Here is a 17,137-nt window from a genome sequence, read left to right on the forward strand (position 1 = left end):
AGTATGTCCTTCCCTTTCTCAAAATACCTGTCCAGTGAAGCACTCTTGTTTTTGGAGACAACCTTCTCACCTAAGCCTTGTTTTATATCCGTACCCCCCCCCTGCCGTGCCGACAGGCTTACTCTTACCGGCTTGCCTCGTCCAGACAGAGTCACATTTTTCACTCCTTTAGGTGGCATTTTTACCTTTTTTTTTTGCTTTTTAATGCAAAATGCGTTATTATAATATACGCCCAGTGTCAAATACTTGTAATAAAATAAAGAAACTCTGACCGTTTTTTGAGTCCACGTCGAAAATTGCCCCCAATTGGGACCCGTGAGCACAGACCTGTAGTTGTCTTCAGGTAGGAGCAGGAGCAGTCCAGACCGCATCCCGGAAAAACACTTTGCAATCCTTTTAGCCTCCGTCAGCAAATCCACGTAGTTTTACTTCTCCCAGGGGGAAAAAAAAGGCCCCGCAGAAACCAAGAGCCAAGTAGCCTAGAACAATCCTCACATGAAAAGCAGTCCTTCAAAAAGCAATGTCACCCGCAATATTTCCCCTGTGCCGCCCCTCCTGAGAGTCCTGGGACAGTCATCCCCAAAAAAAAGAGGGAGCAGGTGAAGCAACGCGAGTCAGCACAATGTTGCTAAAATGCCACTACATTGTTTTCCTCTAAGCGCGACTGCTGAAGAAAGCTCCGACCCGCGGGAGAGCTGCCGCAACACTGGGAGGTTTCCTTGGTCGGAGCAGACGCTTCGCGGCTGCGTTACGCGGCCGCCATCTTGCTCTCCGTACTTTTTACATCACAATGTAAGTATTCTAAATTCACAAAGCAATGTACAATTTTTTTGTCTTGTATGTGGAACAGAACTGTACACAGCTGCAGACGTGGAAACATTCCGGGATCCCAATGCTACCCGTGATGGTCAGCTGAATGTTTATTGTGCTCTGTACGGGTTGTGTGTGATAGTCCATAGCAATCATTCATTTGCATTCCCCCGTTAGAGCACATTTATCATGATATGTGGGAACTGTTTTCCAGCATCATGGGTACCAAAGCATCCCTTAGATTGCTGCATATCAGTGACATGTGAGAAGGGGTGGCAGAGGAGCAATGTCCAACATGCCATGGTTTTTTAAGGGTGTTTGATGGAAAGACTTTGTGAACCTGTCTTTGGACAGGTCAGCTTCAATCTGCTTGTCTGATGCATCCTGCTAGTGTAGTTGTACACATGGCAATGTATGGTCATTTTCTTTGGCAGGTCCTCACAGGATGTGAGGACTCCTACCTCAGTGCAGACAGAATACATATGACCAGATATGGCACATGTAACCAGTCCACACATGGTAATGCAGTTAAAGGCCTGACTCATGTCCTCATATGCCCAATGTCCAAATATCAACCCATGACCATACCTTTCTAGTATTTTGTGAAGTAAAAGGACAATGTGTAAAGTAACACATGCATGTCTGCACCGTGTGCTCAGCATACACACCCATTACACAGTCCAACTACTGGTGGTGTTACCCATACTGGCTTCCCCTAGAAAATGTTACCCTTGATTAAATTTAAGCAAATACATGCAAGGTACAGCACAGGATACTCATACACATGAGAAATACAGCATTCATGCACACACTAATCACATGGATGTGGGCTGAGTTTATGTGCATGTAGGTAACATTCCAAAGTGTCTTGTATGGGCAGACACTAGGATTATGTATAGGGACACATGGGGGCAGATTTAAGAGTCCCTTGCGCCAAATATTGACACATTAGCGTCATTTTTTTACACTAATGTGGCGATATTGTGGCAAAAACGCCATGCCATATTCACAAAGTGGTGCAATGCATGCATTGCACCACTTTGTAACCCCTTCCACCACATTATGTCTGCGCCAGGCATAATGTATGCAAGGGGGGCGTTCCCCTGTTAGGGGGGGCCAAAAAAATGGCCCTAACATTTTGGCACTAACCCTGAACAGTACGTCAATAGCGTCAAAAGTTCTGATGCTATTGCCCCCTACCCTGTGGCATGGTGCGCCGTATTTTAAATACGGCGCACACATCGTGGCGGTAGAGAGGGACTAAGAAGCACTGGGTGCAGCGCCACTTTTCTTAAATCTTCCCCATGGTATTTCTTGAATTTCATTACATGGAGCATGTAATATGGTTCCATGTATTTCCATGACTCAATATTGTAGACTTGTCCAACATGCCAGTATAAAGGAAGGATAGCTAGCCACAATCCTTCTATGTTTCAACCCTCTTGCATGCTGCTTGAAACACTCAGGAGAGTAGCTAGGTTGCCATGTGTACCATTCCATGTGTACACAACATTACATTTACAAATCTGTTTAGTAATATTATGTGTGCAAGTCTATTTGGGCATAAACTGCCATTTCATATACCTGCAATCCAGACATATGAAAACCTTTGCATTGTTACATTTGGTGAAGTATGGGGCAGATTTAAGAAAAGTGGCACCGCCCCAGAGCAGTGCTACTTTCCTTGCGCCCCTTAGCGCCCCCCTTCTGCCATCATGTGTGCGCCATATTTAAAATAAGGCGCACCATGGCGCAGAGTAGGAGGCAATAGCATCAGAATCTTTGACACTATTGATGTACAACCCTGAACAGTACATAGGGGCCCATTGTAAGCAGTGGTGTGCCCCCTTTTAGCAGAAGGTGCCCCTTCCCGCACAAAAACAATATTGCTGACAATGCAGACACCCTTGCACCATGGTGGAAGGGTGCCTGCGTTGGCGCTTGGCCGCAGTTTGTGTGCCAGCGCAGGGGATAGAGACAGAAATGCACTGTATCTTGTAGATATGGTGCATTTCTGCCCTTTCCATGTGGTGCAGGGCAGCGCTGCATGGTCACTTGCTGCACTGCCCTGCGCCACTGGGCTTGTAAATATGCCCCCAGATTGTTTGCTTGGTATTGAGTGACTTGTAGCCCTGGACACTGATGTTATACATTGTGCAAAAATTACAAAAACCCAATGGTGAAGGTGGACCGGTGCAGTACATCACACATGGACTAAACACACATAACGGCTGTGTACTGAGCTGTGCAAAGTGTGTGTTTTCTTAAGTTACATTTCTATGATGTGTGACTGGACACTTGGCCATTTCCATCCCTTTGACCTTACACTCAGTGAAGCCAAGAAAGGTAGTATGCTGCAAAGCAGAACCTGACATGTTTGGTGCATATTTGGTGCAATTGTCCCTTGTTTCCACTTACCCTGGATGTCTGCACTGTCATGCCCTTCCACTCCTGCCAGCAACTCAGCTGAGATGACTGAAGCCACCTGCTCCTCCAAGGACGTCAGCTCCTCCTGGACTTCGGGTCCTCCTCCTCTGGTGCGCATGGAAGCCTTCAAGTTGCTGGACTGTTTCTCCTTGGTCCTGCTCTTGTACTTGTGCCAGTGTTTCTTGGAAGGTGTCATTGTCCTCTTGACTTGCCCTATACTGTTGAGTTTATCCACTATGGCCTCTTTCTTCCCTAATGGCGATTTTGAGGTGACAAAGAGTTGATGTTCATGCTTTCTTACCTCTGTTACTAGTATTTCATACTCCTCCTCACTAAAATGCATCTTCCTCTTGCCCTGGGACTCTGCCAGGACATACTGGCTGTGCGGGGGTTGTAGGGTTGCTACCCTGGCTGATGCTGCCTGCTCCATAATTTCCTTTCTGTGAATGGAGAAAACTTTTCTTTTTAACTGTGTCAGTTGTTTAAGGATTTCCGATGCATCACGCACTTAAAAGTGACTCACAGCTAATTTGCCCTGCTTTACGTGCCGCAAATCAGCTGTGCATCACTTTTACAGCACATGCGTCAGTTTTCCTTGCAACCTCCCTCCCACAGGTGCATAATATTTATTGATGAAGCCTGGGACTTTACGGCAGGGTGAGCATGGTATAAATATGACACATCCATTGTCGTACCAAAGCGCAAGTTATTTTGATACATCGCTGCCGCAATGAAGCAGTATCACTCCTTGTAAATATGCCCACAAGTAACTGCAGCTCTGTATCATCGAAAATCATAATCAACCGCATTTCGTTGTACTAGACACAGCAGAGATCATACACTAAGGGCCTCATTTATATATTGGCAGGGAGGGTACTCTGTCACAATGGAGTCCCATCCCTGCCAATATTGTGGTTTGCCCACCACATTTCCATGCGGACGGACCTAAGGGTTAATCACGTTAGTGACTACTTTGTCTCCAACGTGATTAATCCCCTTTGGCATCCCTGGGGAGCCACAACAGTCAGAGAAATGGCTACATGTCCACCAACTCAATTTAGATGGGCAGACATAGCCATTTTTAGGGTTGAGCCTGCGTCACATACGCTTGCGCATGCGTTTCGCTTGTGAGACTCTTTAGGAGTTAGAAAAGGGCTCGTAGCCCCGTTCACGTCACGTCAGTTGTCTTTCATTCGCTCATGGGCTTGCCTGTTAAAATCTGCTTGATTTCATTAGTGGAAGGCACGCATACGTCATGCCTTTTCCGGTGGTTAGCCCTCTTCAAGTGCAGCGACCAAGTACTGAAAACATGCGAGGCTCGCTGTTTCCCGTCAGGTTTGTGGACTACTTTTTATCTTTTGTGCACAGCGCAATCTCGCTTGCCAGAAGTCGAGCGCTTTGCATAACATCGACCCTGTTACATACAGTAGTCAATTGCACTTTTGCTGGTTACGTGATTAATCCCCTTTGACAGCCCTGGGGAGCCACAACAGTCAGAGAAATGGCTACATGTCCACCAACTCAATTTAGATGGGCAGACATGGGCATTTTTAGGGTTGAGCCTGCGTCACATGCGCTTGCGCATGCGTTTCGCTTGTGAGACGCTTTAGGAGTTAGAAAAGGGCTCGGAGCCCCGTTCACGTCACGTCAGTTGTCTTTCATTGGTTCATGGGCTTGCTTGTTAAGATCTGCTTGATTTCATTAGTGGAAAGCACGCACACGTCATGCCTTTTCCGGTGGTTAGCCCTCATCAAGTGCAGCGACCAAGTACTGAAAATATGCGAGGCTCGCTGTTTCCCATCAGGTTTGTGGACTACTTTTTATCTGTTGTGCGTAGCACAATCTCGCTTGCCAGAAGTCGAGCGCTTTGCATAACATCGACCCTGTTACATAGTTAATTGCACTTTTGCTGGTTACGTAGATAATTGCACTTTTGCCGATAGGTTTCATTACTAGTGAACTGTAGCAGCGCGATCGCGCCGTTTTTTTCTTTCAATGTGGAAAGAAAAATCCGGTTGGGAGTTTACAACTGCTAATAGCTGTAACTCGGAGAAATGCGAGACCCTAGTGCATTGCAAATGCTTGTTTACTGTTTCTTACGCCAGGTACAATCTGGCGGTAAGGAACAGTAAAAACGTTGTAATGCTCCCCCCGTCATGGGAGAAGCCTTCCATGGCAACTGGAGCATTACTTTTTTTTCTTTTTGAAAAGATAATCTTGTTTTGGGATTTTCTTTTTGAAAATAAGTAAAGTATGGGAAGCCGTTCATGTCAAAATTGCAGCACCCTATATAGGACACCTCCTGGAATGCATAGCATGTTGCAAAATGAATATGACATACACCAGAATGAATGTACTATGTGTCAAAATAAATATGATACCCGGCAGAGTGAATCTGACTTGAACCAAAACAAATATGAAACCAGGCAAAGTGAACATGCTATTTAGTGATTATTATGAATAACTCACACTCAAAATTGAATAAGAGATATACTGACATATATATCAATCATACTGAAATAAATATGGCCCTCGCTGTAAATAATAAAGCAATCACTGAAACACATACAATATTTGTCAAAAAGAAAGAGACATTTCTTGAAATGACTGACATATGCCAAGAGGAATATGACACACATTGGAATGAATATGACAGCTTGAAATGAATATAAGTTACTGAAATGAAAATGCATTATTCTGAAAGGAATATAATGTGCAATGAGCATTACATTTATAAAACAATGAATATGGTTTGCATTGAAAGTAATATGATACACATTGACATGATTGTAATATGTGTTGCAATTGGTATGAGTCATGTTAAAATCAATATCATGCGTTAATATGAATGAGACATCTATTAAAAGGAATATGACACATGCTAAGATGAATATGACATGAAATGAATATGAGCCCTTTTGAAATTAATTCAACATGCCTTAAACTGAATATGACCAATGCTGACATTAAAATGAAACTTGTCAAAATGAATGTTATGCTTTGAAATCAATTTGATACACAGAGACATGAATATTGCATATATTGAAATTAATTTGATCTATGTTGAAATGGGTGTGACCCATATTAAAATTATAATGTCAGGTGTTGAGATGAATATGACATCCACTGACACGAATATGCCATTCATTTAAAGCAGTATGACACATGTTAAGATGAATATGATATATGATGGAGTTGATATGTCCCATATCAAAATTAACATGACATTCATTAAAATCAATGTGCCACTTATTGGAATGGATATGAAACTATATGAGATAAATATAGCATGCTTTGAAATTAATAAAGCACATATCGAAATAAACACAAGCCATGTGTAAATTAAAATGCTCACTGTTTAAATATGGCTTGCCTTGAATCGATGTTGATTTGTTTTAAAATTAACAATACATATTGAAATTAATATTACATATTCTGAAAGGATATGGCATGAACACAAATTAATTAACTAAAATAAATATATGTTTTCGACTATGTGCTACATTTATTTGTTGCCGGCTTTTGGACCCTGAGCACTTTACCACTGCTGACCAGTGCTGAAGTACTAGTGCTCTCTGTCTAAATTGACCTGATGATTGATTTATCCATGATTGGCATAGTTGTTTTACCCGTAAGTCCCTACTATAGTGCAACATGTGTGCCCAGGACCTGTAAATCAAATGCTACTAGTGGGCCTGCAGCACTGATTGTGCCACCCACATGAGTAGCCCTGTCAACATGCTTCAGACCAGCTACTGCAGTGTCCGTGTGTGCAGTTGTAAACTGCCATTTCAACCTGGCAAGTGCACCCACTTGCCAGGCCCAAAGCTTTCCTTTTACTACATGTAAGGTACTCCTAAGGTAGTCCCAAGACAGCCCCATGGGCAGGGTGCAGTGTATTTAAAAGGTAGGACATATACTGGGGTATTTTACATGTCCTGATAATGAAATACTGTTGTACGAAAGTACCATCTTCCTTGGCATGTTACCCCCATTTATACCTGTATGTCAGTATGTTTTTGCCTGTATCACTGGGATCCTGCTGGACAGGACCTCAGTGCTCATAGTTTATGGCCTAATGTGTGTGTCTGTATAGTGCTTGAATGTGTCACTGAGGCTCTGCTAACCAGAACCTCAGTGCTTATGCTCTCTCTGCTTTTAAATTTGTCACTGTAGGCTAGTGACTTCATTTACCAATTGGCACACTGGACCCCCCTAATAAGTCCCTAGTATATGGTACCTAGGGCATTGGGGTTCCATGAGATCCATATGGGCTGAAGCATTTATTTTGCCACCCATAGGGAGCTCAGACAAACTCTTGCACAGGCCTGCCATTGCAGCCAGCGTGAAATAGTGAACATACTATTTCACAGCCATTTTCACTGCACTTAAGTATATATAAGTCACCAATATGCCTAACCCTCACTTGCTGAGGGTTAGGTGCAAAGTTACTAAGTGTGAGGGAACCCTTGCACTAGCAAAGGTGCCCCCCACATAGTTCAGGGCCATTTCCCAGGACTTTGTGAGTGCGGGGACACCATTAAACGGGTGCACTCCATATAGGTCAATACCTATATGTAGCTTCACAATGGTAACTCCGAATATGGCCATGTAACATGTCTAAGATCAGGGAATTGTCCCCCCATTCCAAATCTGGTATTGGGGAGCCAATTCCATGCATCCTAGGGGTTCCAGCATGGACCCCCAGTACTGTCAAACCAGCTCTCTGAGGCTTGCACTGCAGCTACAGCTGCTGCCACCTCACATACAAGGTTCTGCCCTCCTGGGGTCTGAGCAGCTCAGTCCCAGGAAGGCAGAACAAAGCATTTCCTCTGAGAGCATGGTGTTACACCCTCTCCCTTTTGAAATGTTACAGGCTGGGGAGGGGTAGCCTCCCCCAGCCTTTGGAAATGCTTTGAAGGGCACAGATGGTGCCGTCCTTGCATAAACCAGTCTACACCGGTTCAGGGACCCCTTGTCCCATGTTCTGGCGTGAAACTGGACAAAGGAAAGGGGAGTGACCACTACCCTGTCCATCACCACCCCAGGGTTGGTGCCCAGAGCTCCTCCAGTGTGTCCCAGACTTCAGCCATCTTGCTTTGCAAGGTGCGGGGACACTCTGGAGGGCTCTGAGTTTCCAGTGCCAGCAGGTGACGTCAGAGACCCCTCCTGATAGGTCCTTACCTGATGAGGTAGCCAATCCCCCTCTCAGGGCTATTTATAGTTTCTCCTGAGGGTTCTCTTCAGATTCTGCTTCCACGGTTTCTTCAGCAATGCTATGCAACTACTACTTCACCCTCTGACCTCAGATCAACCGCAGCCTGCTCCAAGAACCGCTGTAACAGCAACAAACTATCCACAAGGGATACTTTTCTTCTGCAACTTCAGCTCCAGCCAGCAACTGCAACAGTTTTCACGGTGTGCACGCTCTGGGCAACTTCCTGTCTTCATCCTGCACAAGAAGGACCGAAGAAATCTCCCGTGGGACGACAGAGTCACTTCCCTGCTCACGCAGGCTCCTTCCAAGATGACGACATGTACCCTTGGACTCCTCTCACCGCGACGAGCATGCTCCTAAGGACACAGAGGGGGTCATGGACCGCCAGGGCCGGGGACCGCGGAAGCACTGCCAACAGGCTGGCGGTGCTTCCTGGGCCATTCTGACCGCAGCGGTAAAGCCGCGGTCAGAAAAGGGGAACCGGCGGTTTCCCGCCGGTTTTCCCCTGGCCCAGGGAATCACGCAGCGCCGCCATGGGGATTCCGACCCCCTTCCCGCCATCCCGTTCCTGGCGGTTTTTACCGCCAGGAACAGGATGGCGGGAACGGGTGTCGTGGGGCCCCTGGGGGCCCCTGCACTGCCCATGCCACTGGCATGGACAGTGCAGGGGCCCCCTAACAGGGTCCCATAATGATTTTCAGTGTCTGCTTTGCAGACACTGAAAATCGCGACGGGTGCCACTGCACCCATCGCACCCCAGCAACTCCGCCGGCTCCATTCGGAGCCGGCTTCATCGTTGCTGGGTCTTTCCCGCTGGGCCGGCGGGCGGCCTTTTGGCGGTCGCCCGCCGGCCCAGCGGGAAAGCCAGAATGACCGCCGCGGTCTTTTGACCGCGGTGCGGTCATTCGGCGGTTCCCGCCAGGCGGGCGGCTACCGCCGCCCGCCGCGGTTGGAATGACCGCCAGAGGGTGGACCCCATCGACATAAGTCGTCCTGAGGTCCTGCTGACACAATTTGGAGGATGTAGGACCTTGCCTTCCTTGAGAGTGATGGTACCCCTGTGTACTGCATCTTCTTCACCTCCTGAGGCCTCTGTGCACTATTTGCAGAATTCCTTCGTGCACAGCTTGGCCCAGGTCCCCAGCACTCCATCCTGTGACGCTCAACTCGCTGAGATGTTCTCTTTCTAGGTTAGAAACATATGTTTAACCCCTTCCCCGCCACGGACGTAATGGTTACGTCCATGGCAGCGCCCGTGTGGCGCCATGGACGTAACCATTACGTCCTGAATGCTTCCCTCGGGAGAAGCGCTAGCGCTCCTCCCGAGGGACGCCCCCCCACCCCCCCAGGTCAGGGCTGACCGGGGAATCCCTTCCCCTTCCACCCCCGACCCCCCCCACCCCCCCCTGTGACGTCAGCGCGCGAGCGCGCGCTGATTTGTCACAGGGGCCTCCCTAGTCGCGCTGGAAGCTCTGCATTTCTTTTTCAATCACTTGGGAGGCCCGGAGGGGCTTCAAAGGGAAGGAAAAGTATTTCCTTCCCTTTGAAGTCCCTCCGAGGGTTTCAAAAGCCGGATTGCTTGCAATCCGGCTTTTGAAACCCCACTAGACACCAGGGATTTTTTTTTTCTTCATTGAAATTGACAAAAGGGAGCGACCCCTTGGGCAAGGGTCGCTCCCAGGGGGGGCATTTTTTTGTTTCATTTTTTTTTTTTTTGGTGGGGAGCGACCCCTTAGGCAAGGGTCGCTCCCCTTGGGGGAAAATTATATTTTGGCCATTTCTGCCTCCCTTGGGGGCAGATTGGCCTATTTTGATGAGGCCAATCTGCCCCGAAGGGGGGTAGAAACCACTAGACACCAGGGAGTTTTTTCTTTGCGTGAATTTCACGCAAAGGGAGCGACCCCTTAGGCAAGGGTCGCTCCCTGGGGGGGAGGGCAATTTATTTTAGGCCATTTCTGCCCCCCCTGGGGGCAGATCGGCCTATTATTAGGCCGATCTGCCCCCAGGGGGGGAAGAAACCTCTAGGCGCCAGGGCAATTTTTTTTTGTTGTGTTTTTTTTTTTTGTTCTTTCTTTTTTTTAGAGATGGGGAGCGACCCATCAGGCAAGGGTCGCTCCCCTGGGGGGCAAATTGTATTTAGACCATTTCTGCCCCCCTGGGGGCAGATTGGCCGATTTTAGGTCAATCTGCCCCCAAGGGGGCAGAAACCACTAGGCACCGGGGATTTGTTTTTTGGCGCCAATGTCACGCAGGGGGAGCGACCCCGTAGGCAAGGGTCGCTCCCGGGGGGGGGGGGGGGGGTTGGGGGGGGCAAATTTATTTTAGGCCATTTCTGCCCCCCCGGGGGACGGATCGGCCTATTATTAGGCCGAACTGCCCCCGGGGGGGGGGGGGCAGAACACTCTAGGCGCCAGGGCAATTTTTTTTTGTGTGTTTTTTTTTTTGTTGTTTCTTTTTTTAGAGATGGGGAGCGACCCATCAGGCAAGGGTCGCTCCCCTGGGGGGGCAAATTGTATTTAGACCATTTCTGCCCCCCTGGGGGCAGATTGGCCAATTTTAGGTCAATCTGCCCCCAAGGGGGCAGAAACCACTAGGCACCGGGGATTTGTTTTTTGGCGCCAATGTCACACAGGGGGAGCGACCCCGTAGGCAAGGGTCGCTCCCGGGGGGGGGGTGGGGGTTGAGGGGGCAAATTTATTTTAGGCCATTTCTGCCCCCCAGGGGGACAGATCGGCCTATTATTAGGCCGAACTGCCCCCCGGGGGGGGAGGGCAGAACACTCTAGGCACCAGGGCAATTTTTTTTTTTGTGTTTTTTTTTTTTGTTGTTTCTTTTTTTAGAGATGGGGAGCGACCCATCAGGCAAGGGTCGCTCCCCTGGGGGGGCAAATTGTATTTAGACCATTTCTGCCCCCCTGGGGGCAGATTGGCCAATTTTAGGTCAATCTGCCCCCAAGGGGGCAGAAACCACTAGGCACCGGGGATTTGTTTTTTGGCGCCAATGTCACGCAGGGGGAGCGACCCCGTAGGCAAGGGTCGCTCCCGGGGGGGGGGTGGGGGTTGAGGGGGCAAATTTATTTTAGGCCATTTCTGCCCCCCCGGGGGACAGATCGGCCTATTATTAGGCCGAACTGCCCCCCGGGGGGGGGGGGGCAGAACACTCTAGGCGCCAGGGCAATTTTTTTTTTTGTGTTTTTTTTTTTTGTTGTTTCTTTTTTTAGAGATGGGGAGCGACCCATCAGGCAAGGGTCGCTCCCCTGGGGGGGCAAATTGTATTTAGACCATTTCTGCCCCCCTGGGGGCAGATTGGCCAATTTTAGGTCAATCTGCCCCCAAGGGGGCAGAAACCACTAGGCACCGGGGATTTGTTTTTTGGCACCAATGTCACGCAGGGGGAGCGACCCCGTAGGCAAGGGTCGCTCCCGGGGGGGGGGTTGGGGGTTGGGGGGGCAAATTTATTTTAGGCCATTTCTGCCCCCCCGGGGGACAGATCGGCCTATTATTAGGCCGAACTGCCCCCGGGGGGGGGCAGAACACTCTAGGCGCCAGGGCAATTTTTATTTTGTGTGTTTTTTTTTTGTTGTTTCTTTTTTTAGAGATGGGGAGCGACCCATCAGGCAAGGGTCGCTCCCCTGGGGGGGCAAATTGTATTTAGACCATTTCTGCCCCCCCGGGGGGCAGATCGGCCTATTATTAGGCCGATCTGCCCCCGGGGGGGGCAGAAACCTCTAGGCGCCAGGGGAATTTTTCTTTTTTTTCTTCTTTTTTTTCTTTGTTTTTTTTTTTTAGAGATGGGGAGCGACCCATCAGGCAAAAGTCGCTCCCCTGGGGGACAAATTGTATTTAGGCCATTTCTGCCCCCCTTGGGGGCAGATTGGCTGAGTTTAGGTCAACCTGCCCCCAAGGGGGCAGAAACCACTAGGCACCGGGGATTTGTTTTTTGGTGCCAATGTCACGCAGGGGGAGCGACCCCGTAGGCAAGGGTCGCTCCCGGCGGGGGAGGGTGGGGGTTGGGGGGGCAAATATATTTTAGGGCATTTCTGCCCCCCCCCCCTGGGGCCGGCTGAGCTACAGGCCAAACACCACAGGTAGGCACCTTGCAAAAAACACCTCTGTTTTCTGTGAAAAAATATGTTGTGTCCACGTTGTGTTTTGGGCCATTTCCTTTTGTGGGCGCTAGGCCTACCCACAGAAGTGATGTACCATTTTTATCGAGAGACTTAGGGGAACGCTGGGTGGAAGGAAATTTGTGGCTCCTCTCAGATTCCAGAACTTTCTGTCACCGAAATGAGAGGAAAAAGTGTTTTTTGGGCCAAATTTTGATGTTTGCAAAGGATTCTGGGTAACATAACCTGGTCAGAGCCCCGCAAGTCACCCCATCTTGGATTCCCCTGGGTTTCTAGTTTTCAAAAATGCACTGGTTTGCTAGGTTTCCTCAGGTGTCGGCTGAGCTACAGGCCAAAATCCACAGGTAGGCACTGCTTTTTATAAAAAAATGTGATGTGTCCACGTTGTGTTTTGGGCCCTTTCCTTTCGTGGGCGCTAGTCCTACCCACACAAGTGATGTATCATTTTTATCGGGAGACTTGGGGGAACGCTGGGTAGAAGGAAATTTGTGGCTCCTCTCAGATTCCAGAACTTTCTGCCACAGAAATGTGAGTAACATGTGTATTTTTAGCCAAATTTTGAGGTTTGCAAAGGATTCTGGGTAACAGAACCTGGTCCGAGCCCCGCAAGTCACCCCTCCTTGGATTCCCCTAGGTCTCTAGTTTTCAGAAATGCACAGGTTTGGTAGGTTTCCCTAGGTGCCGGCTGAGCTAGAGGCCACAATCTACAGGTAGGCACTTCGCAAAAAACACCTCTGTTTTTTTCCAAAATTTAGGATGTGTCCACGTTGCGCTTTGGGGTGTTTCCTGTCGCCGGCGCTAGGCCTACCCACGCAAGTGAGGTATAATTTTTATCGGGAGACTTGGGGGAACGCTGGGTGGAAGGAAATTTGTAGCTCCTCTCAAATTCCAGAACTTTCTGCCACAGAAATGTGAGTAACATGTGTATTTTTAGCCAAATTTTGAGGTTTGCAAAGGATTCTGGGTAACAGAACCTGGTCCGAGCCCCGCAAGTCACCCCTCCTTGGATTCCCCTAGGTCTCTAGTTTTCAGAAATGCACAGGTTTGGTAGCTTTCCCTAGGTGCCGGCTGAGCTAGAGGCCAAAATCTACAGGTAGGCACTTCGCAAAAAACACCTCTGTTTTTTTCCAAAATTTAGGATGTGTCCATGTTGCGCTTTGGGGTGTTTCCTGTCGCCGGCGCTAGGCCTACCCACGCAAGTGAGGTATCATTTTTATCGGGAGACTTGGGGGAACGCTGGGTGGAAGGAAATTTGTAGCTTCTCTCAGATTCCAGAACTTTCTGCCACAGAAATGTGAGGGACATGTGTTTTTTTAGCCACATTTTGAGGTTTGCAAAGGATTCTGGGTAACAGAACCTGGTCCGAGCCCCGCAAGTCACCCCTCCTTGGATTCCCCTAGGTCTCTAGTTTTCAGAAATGCACAGGTTTGGTAGGTTTCCCTAGGTGCCGGCTGAGCTAGAGGCCAAAATCTACAGGTAGGCACTTCGCAAAAAACACCTCTGTTTTTTTCCAAAATTTAGGATGTGTCCACGTTGCGCTTTGGGGTGTTTCCTGTAGCCGGCGCTAGGCCTACCCACGCAAGTGAGGTATCATTTTTATCGAGAGACTTGGGGGAACGCTGGGTGGAAGGAAATTTGTAGCTCCTCTCAGATTCCAGAACTTTCTGCCACAGAAATGTGAGGGACATGTGTTTTTTAGGCCAAATTTTGAGGTTTGCAAAGGATTCTGGGTAACAGAACCTGGTCCGAGCCCCGCAAGTCACCCCTCCTTGGATTCCCCTAGGTCTCTAGTTTTCAGAAATGCACAGGTTTGGTAGGTTTCCCTAGGTGGTGGCTGAGCTAGAGGCCAAAATCTACAGGTAGTCACTTTGCTAAAAACAGCTCTGTTTTCTGTGATATGTCCACGTTGTGTTTTGGGGCATATCCTGTCGCGGGCGCTAGGCCTACCCACACAAGTGAGGTATCATTTTTATCGGGAGACGTGGGGGAACGCTGGGTGGAAGGAAATTTGTGGCTCCTCTCAGATTCCAGAACTTTCTGCCACAGAAATGTGAGGAACATGTGTTTTTTTAGCCAAATTTTGAGGTTTGCAAAGGATTCTGGGTAACAGAACCTGGTCCGAGCCACACAAGTCACCCCTCCTTGGATTCCCCTAGGTCTCTAGTTTTCAGAAATGCATAGGTTTGGTAGGTTTCCCTAGGTGGCGGCTGAGCTAGAGGCCAAAATCTACAGGTAGTCACTTTGCTAAAAACAGCTCTGTTTTCTGTGATATGTCCACGTTGTGTTTTGGGGCATATCCTGTCGCGGGCGCTAGGCCTACCCACACAAGTGAGGTATCATTTTTATCGGGAGACATGGGGGAACGCTGGGTGGAAGGAAATTTGTGGCTCCTCTCAGATTCCAGAACTTTCTGCCACAGAAATTTGAGGAACATGTGTTTTTTTAGCCAAATTTTGAGGTTTGCAAAGGATTCTGGGTAACAGAACCTGGTCCGAGCCCCGCAAGTCACCCCTCCTTGGATTCCCCTAGGTCTCTAGTTTTCAGAAATGCACAGGTTTGGTAGCTTTCCCTAGGTGCCGGCTGAGCTAGAGGCCAAAATCTACAGGTAGGCACTTCGCAAAAAACACCTCTGTTTTTTTCCAAAATTTAGGATGTGTCCACGTTGCGCTTTGGGGTGTTTCCTGTCGCCGGCGCTAGGCCTACCCACGCAAGTGAGGTATCATTTTTATCGGGAGACTTGGGGGAACGCTGGGTGGAAGGAAATTTGTAGCTTCTCTCAGATTCCAGAACTTTCTGCCACAGAAATGTGAGGGACATGTGTTTTTTTAGCCACATTTTGAGGTTTGCAAAGGATTCTGGGTAACAGAACCTGGTCCGAGCCCCGCAAGTCACCCCTCCTTGGATTCCCCTAGGTCTCTAGTTTTCAGAAATGCACAGGTTTGGTAGGTTTCCCTAGGTGCCGGCTGAGCTAGAGGCCAAAATCTACAGGTAGGCACTTCGCAAAAAACACCTCTGTTTTTTTCCAAAATTTAGGATGTGTCCACGTTGCGCTTTGGGGTGTTTCCTGTAGCCGGCGCTAGGCCTACCCACGCAAGTGAGGTATCATTTTTATCGGGAGACTTGGGGGAACGCTGGGTGGAAGGAAATTTGTAGCTCCTCTCAGATTCCAGAACTTTCTGCCACAGAAATGTGAGGGACATGTGTTTTTTTAGCCAAATTTTGAGGTTTGCAAAGGATTCTGGGTAACAGAACCTGGTCCGAGCCCCGCAAGTCACCCCTCCTTGGATTCCCCTAGGTCTCTAGTTTTCAGAAATGCACAGGTTTGGTAGGTTTCCCTAGGTGGTGGCTGAGCTAGAGGCCAAAATCTACAGGTAGTCACTTTGCTAAAAACAGCTCTGTTTTCTGTGATATGTCCACGTTGTGTTTTGGGGCATATCCTGTCGCGGGCGCTAGGCCTACCCACACAAGTGAGGTATCATTTTTATCGGGAGACGTGGGGGAACGCTGGGTGGAAGGAAATTTGTGGCTCCTCTCAGATTCCAGAACTTTCTGCCACAGAAATGTGAGGAACATGTGTTTTTTTAGCCAAATTTTGAGGTTTGCAAAGGATTCTGGGTAACAGAACCTGGTCCGAGCCACACAAGTCACCCCTCCTTGGATTCCCCTAGGTCTCTAGTTTTCAGAAATGCATAGGTTTGGTAGGTTTCCCTAGGTGGCGGCTGAGCTAGAGGCCAAAATCTACAGGTAGTCACTTTGCTAAAAACAGCTCTGTTTTCTGTGATATGTCCACGTTGTGTTTTGGGGCATATCCTGTCGCGGGCGCTAGGCCTACCCACACAAGTGAGGTATCATTTTTATCGGGAGACATGGGGGAACGCTGGGTGGAAGGAAATTTGTGGCTCCTCTCAGATTCCAGAACTTTCTGCCACAGAAATTTGAGGAACATGTGTTTTTTTAGCCAAATTTTGAGGTTTGCAAAGGATTCTGGGTAACAGAACCTGGTCCGAGCCCCGCAAGTCACCCCTCCTTGGATCCCCCTAGGTCTCTAGTTTTCAGAAATGCACAGGTTTGGTAGGTTTCCCTAGGTGGCGGCTGAGCTAGAGGCCAAAATCTACAGGTAGTCACTTTGCTAAAAACAGCTCTGTTTTCTGTGATATGTCCACGTTGTGTTTTGGGGCATATCCTGTCGCGGGCGCTAGGCCTACCCACACAAGTGAGGTATCATTTTTATCGGGAGACGTGGGGGAACGCTAGGTGGAAGGAAATTTGTGGCTCCTCTCAGATTCCAGAACTTTCTGCCACAGAAATGTGAGGAACATGTGTTTTTTTAGCCAAATTTTGAGGTTTGCAAAGGATTCTGGGTAACCGAACCTGGTCCGAGCCACACAAGTCACCCCTCCTTGGATTCCCCTAGGTCTCTAGTTTTCAGAAATGCACAGGTTTGGTAGGTTTCCCTAGGTGGCGGCTGAGCTACAGGCCAAAATCTACAGGTAGTCACTTTGCTAAAAACAGCTCTGTTTTCTGTGATGTGTCCAGGTTGTGTTTTGGGGCATATC

Source organism: Pleurodeles waltl, chromosome 9 (assembly GCF_031143425.1).
Source record: "Pleurodeles waltl isolate 20211129_DDA chromosome 9, aPleWal1.hap1.20221129, whole genome shotgun sequence".
Classification (NCBI taxonomy): domain Eukaryota; kingdom Metazoa; phylum Chordata; class Amphibia; order Caudata; family Salamandridae; genus Pleurodeles; species Pleurodeles waltl.